The sequence below is a fragment of the Haliotis asinina genome, chromosome 7 (genome assembly GCF_037392515.1).
Source record: "Haliotis asinina isolate JCU_RB_2024 chromosome 7, JCU_Hal_asi_v2, whole genome shotgun sequence".
Lineage (NCBI taxonomy): Eukaryota > Metazoa > Mollusca > Gastropoda > Lepetellida > Haliotidae > Haliotis > Haliotis asinina.
Window position 1 is genome coordinate 60,411,420 of NC_090286.1, and position 6,061 is coordinate 60,417,480.

Sequence of the window (6,061 nt, forward strand, 5' to 3'; positions counted from 1 at the left end):
AGACACACTGGTTGAAGAATCTGGGTGGCATAAGGCGATGTTGTTGAGCAAACTGCAGACTGGCAGGCCCGATGACGTGGTGTCATGATGTTCCCACGGTATAGCGTACGACATCTCATACCCACAGGTCGCAGACGTCTTATCGCCGTCATAGCGTTGACTTGCTGCCCGTTACGTCCTACTGTGGTACGAGCTGTGTTTGCTGCTGTCTGAAAGAGGTTCGGTTGATGTGCTCGTCGGATGTGTAGGTCTTGACGTGGTGTCGTTACCGGATGTCGGCCTGGTCGTGAACGGTCACGAACACTTCCTGTTTGCTGATGACGTTGCTGGAGTCTGTGGAAGGTGGAGGAGGCAAAGCGGTGCTTGAAGATCTTGCGACGCCGTTTGGATACCACCCCATGGGACGGGACCTGCACTACTAGCGAAGGATGGCTTCCACTTGACATCAAAAGCCAGTGCCAAGTTCTTGGTTACACACTTATGTAACTATAGTGGTTGCACACATAAGCAACTATCATGGGCATGTGTTTGCAACTATCGCGGTCACACCCACCTGTAACTACCGTGTTTACACAAAGCTGGAACTATCGTGCTTACACACAGCTGCAACTAACCAGCTGATCATGACACACAACTCCAACTATCGCGGTAACGCACAACTGCACACGTATGTAACTATATTGATTGCACACATAAGCAATTATTGTGGGCATGTATTTGCGTGGGCATTAAATCTGGTAAAACAGATATTTGTAAACACTCACAGCTCCAAATAACTTGGTTACACACATATGTAACTATAGTGGTTGCACACATAAGCAACTATCGTGGGCATGTGTTTGCAACTATCATGTAACCTTGTAACATGCAGCTGAAACTATTGTTTTTACACGCAAGTGGAACTATCCTGCTTACGCACAGCTGAAACTAACCGGCTAACACACAACTCCAACTATCGTGGTAACGCACAACTGCAACTACGGTGCGTACACACGACTCCAACAATCGTTACACGATTGATCGTTGATCAGCCATTGAAATCGTTGACACTACTGTGTTTCCACTACATGTGTAGTACATTCAGGTATGTATCAAGGAAGGTATAAGTAGTTACACATTGTACAGTTGCTTACAAAGATATTTGCTTGATACACATTTAATTACTTTCACAAATCCCAGTCATAAAATAGACAAACACTCCATACTTCAAATTGCAATGTTTATAGCAAATGCGCTTATAATATATTTTCTGGGTTATTGCACCTGAATGGATTATGAAAAGTGACCAGAAAGTGGAGAACTCGCTGTTGCTACATGTAGAATATGCATTGTATTTTGTGAGTTCATAGTATTTTGCTATCTCCCTTACTACATGGTTAAAATATGGAACTTGTTGTTTTGTTTTGTGTGCATATATTACCTGTTTCACTACAAGACACTGCATTTAAAGAGTTATTATTTTCCCCTTTACACCAGAATAGAATATCTTCTGGTGTAAAATCAATTCTGTCGTCGGTTCTAGTCTTAAGCCAGCTGGCTAGGTTCTTCCAAATCTTTTTAACATGACAACAATCGTAAAACAGATGGATATTTGTTTCTAGTTCTTTCGAACAAAATGTACACATAGGTGTCTCCTTTAGTCTAATTCTATTTTTAAAAATGCTAGCAGGTATAATATCATACAGTATCCTCATCTGTAGTCATTTCAAAGCACTACGTTTTGTACATCTATTTGTCATCATGTATATGTTTCGTAACATTGTGTTATCATACTGTGTTATCATATTGTGTTTCAAAGACTCTTTCCCACTTTTTATATTATATATATAATATTATATATTATTTTTATTATAGTCTGAATCTAATAATGACATATAGAACATTTTGGTGCCTTTAAACTTCAAATTTAGATTGGATATATTGAAAGGTAGTATTGGAGAAAATGGTATTGGTATGGAAAGGGAAATGTGTCTTTTCTTTAAACAGGCTGATTTGACACTATAATATCATAAGATATTTATTCTGACTGGATGTATTTTTTGTAGCTCTTGATGAGTGTAAGCTAAGATAAAGTGTATTCCTGTACTGTACCATTTTTTTTTATAAAAATGACATGTTGCCTACTTTTAACATGTAATTAAACCAAGTACTTTGACTTAATATATCCCTTGAATTTAGAGTCTTGTTTTGTTTTTGTAAATACAATCCTTATGCTTTTGATCTCGTCAAAAGGGGTTTCTTATGGAAGGTTTTATGTGTTTTTCCATATAATCTGAGTCTGTCAAACAAAGTCTAATAATTCCTCCGTACTCAGGTGGTATAGCGAATACATCCCTTCTAATTTTATCAGGTTCACTTTGCCACAGAAAGTTCAAACGTGTTTCTTGGAATTGCTTTATCGTTTCATCGGGGGGGGTGGGGGTGGGGGGTTGGAAATGCTTACACACAGTTGCAACTAACAGGGCAAATATCATTGTTAATGCTGAAACTACTGTGTTTCCACGCGGGTGGAACAACTCCTACTTACACACAGCTCGAACTATCTTGCTTACACACAGGTGCATCTGTCGTGGTTACACACAGGTAGGACCATCGTGGTCACGCGCAACTGCAACTATAGTGCCGGTTACAAAAGATCGGGAAGTACCATGGTTATACACACGTGCATCCATCCTGGTTACACAGCTGCAACTGTCGTTGTTACCCCACCTGCAACTATCGTGCTTACACACAACTGCAAGGATTATGGTTACACAACATCAAACTATTCTGGTTTCACACAGCTGCAACTAACGGGGTTACACGCAGATGCAAATATCCTTGTTACATACTGCTGAAAGTATTGTGTTTCCACGCAGGTGGAACAAGTCCTGCTTACACACACCTCAAACTATCCTCCTGACACACAGGTGCAACAACCCAAGCTCACATGTCTGCAAATATCACGGATGGACACAGGCGCAAATGCTATGGTTACGCTACAATTATCGGGGTTACACGCAGATGCAAATATCCTTGTTACATGCAGCTGGAAATATTGTGCTTACACGCAGGTGGGAAAATCCTGCTTACACACGCGCGGCTATCTTGGTTACACACAAGTGCAACTACCCTGCTTACACACCGTCGTGATTACACACAAACGCAAGGATTATGATTACATAACATTCAGCTTTCCTAGTTACACAGAGCTATAACTATCGTGGTTGCAGTTAACTACAAGATTCGTGGTTACAGACCGGTGAAACTATCGTGGTTACAGACCAGTACAACTATTGTGGCTACACCTCGGTGCAACTATTCTGTCACACAGATTCAACCATCCTCCCTACACGCAACGTGCACCCATCCTCCTTACACATAACTGCAACTATGGCGGTTACACACAGATGCAACTATCATTATTACACACAGGTGTAAATTTCGCGGCTACACTCGGGTTACACACAAGTGCAACTACCCTGGTCACGCACAATTGCAAGTACCATGGTTACACAGAGGCGCAGCTATCGTGGTTACGCACAGCCGCAAGTAGCAACTGTAATGGTTATAGAAACGTGCATTTATCCTTGTAACATACATGTATAAATGTCGTTACACTTGTCTTCAGCTATCGTGGTTATACACAGGTGCAACTATCGTGGTTACACACACCTGCAAGGATTATGGTTACACAACATCAAACTATTCTGGTTACATCGAGCTGCAGCTATCATGGTTACATATAAATGTAACTGTCGGGCACATAGGTGCAACTATCGTGGTTACACGCAACTGCAACTATCATGGTTACAAACAGCTGGAACTACTCTGGTTACACACAACTATGGTGGTTACATACAGGTGCAACTACGGTTATTACACACAGGTACACAGGTGTAACAACTCTGGCTACACACAACTACAAATATCATGGTTACACACAGGTACAAATGCCGTTATTACGCAGAGGTGCAACTATCGTGGCTACACTCGGGTACAAGTATCAAGGTTACACACAAGCGCAACTACCATCTGCAAGTATCACGGTTACAAAGAACTACAACTATGGTGGTTACACACAAGTGCATTTATCCTGGTTACACACATGTATACATGTCGTCGTTACACTTGTCTTCAGCTATCGTGGTTATAAACATGTTCAACTACCTTGGTTACATACAGCCGCAACTGCCTGGTGACACACAGGTGCAACTATCGTCGTGGGTACAGACAACTGCAAACTAGCTTGGTGAAACACCGGCGTAACGGTCGTGGTCACACATAGGTCACACACAGGGAAACCATCGTGGTCACACACACGGCAACTATCGTGGTCACACACAGGTGCAACAATCGTGGTCACACATAGGGCAACTATCGTGGTCACACACAGGGTCAGCTATCCTGGCTACACACAGTGCAACTAGTTTGGTCAAATACAGGTACAACTATCGTGGTTACACACAGCTGCAAGTATCATGGTTACACACAGGTGGAACTATCGCGGATACACATATGTGCAAGTACCCTGTTTACACACAACTCCAAGTATCATGGTTACACACAACTGCAACTATCATGGCTATACACAGGTGCAACTGCCGTGGTTACACGCCGGTGCAAGTATTGTGGCTACACACAGCTGCAACTATTGTGGTTACCCACAGGTGCAACTAGCCTGATGACACACAGCTGCAAGGATCATGGTTACACCATGCATCAGCCTGATTACACGCAGCTCCAAATAAGTTGGTTACACACAGACGTAACTATAATGGTTGCTTACACTTGCAACTATCGTGGTCACAGCTGCAACTATCGTGGTCACACGCACATGTAACTACCGAGTGTACACACAGCTCCATTATTGTGGTCACACACATGTAACTATCGTGGTCAAATACAAATGTAACTGTTGTGGTTGCACACAGACCATGACCTCAGCATGTTATGGTTATGTAAATCACACCACCAGACACGAATGTTGACTGAGTTGCCCAGGTGTGTCGATTTCAAATTTATGTTTTCTCATAAATCTGTACGCAAGATGATCCAATGTGACCCCAACAAATGTTACGCAATTGGATTATAGAATCAACCAACACAAATCTGTTGCAATTTGATTACAGTGAAGTGTTAGCAACAGATACATTGATAGTAGAATAACAAAATGCCCGTACTGGATATGCGGGATGAAACGTTTTTATCTTGGCACACCCGCTGACATGCCTGTAACACTAGACTGTAACGTTCAAATCGTCTTTACAATGCATTTCCACATTATATTCTAATGAATCAGGAAATACAGAATTACAATGTAACCAGTAACATAATCAATTAAAACATACAAGGGGATGTCAATAAGTTTTGAGCCTTGAGCATTTTTCATACCCAGGTGTCACAGCCTATGGTACGACATTGAACCTTGGTGTGTAGCTGATATGATATATAAGTTTTGGTATCCTACTCTCAGAAGTGATTGAACAGCTCACACTGACAGAAAGAGACACCCTCACGGCAGTGAAAATGAATAAAATTGAGTATAGAGCAGTAATTAATTTTTTTCTTGAAGGAAACTCAGCGAAGAACATTGAAGAAAGGCTTTCGGCAGTTTATGGGAAGTCTTCCCCTTCATCTGCTACACACATTTTAATTACAGTCAAGTGTTAGTAACAGACACTTTGATAGTAGAATAACAATTTCATTTTATAATAAATCAGCCGTCGTAATAGCTCCAGTCGATATGTAAGTTTACCCAGCATCTGCCGTGACCAAGCCTTCAAAATGACCAGATGCAGTCAAAGTTTTCAGACACTGAGGTTCGATATTTGTTTGTGTATTCTTTCTTACTAATTGATACACACACACACACACACACACACACACACACACACACACACACACACACACACACACACACACACACACACACACACACACACACACACACACACACACACACACACACACACACACACACACACACACACACATACACACACACATATTGTTTCAGCTCTGTCTAAGCCATGACATTACATTTTGAACAAAAAAATATCACGGTTATGACACAAGGTAG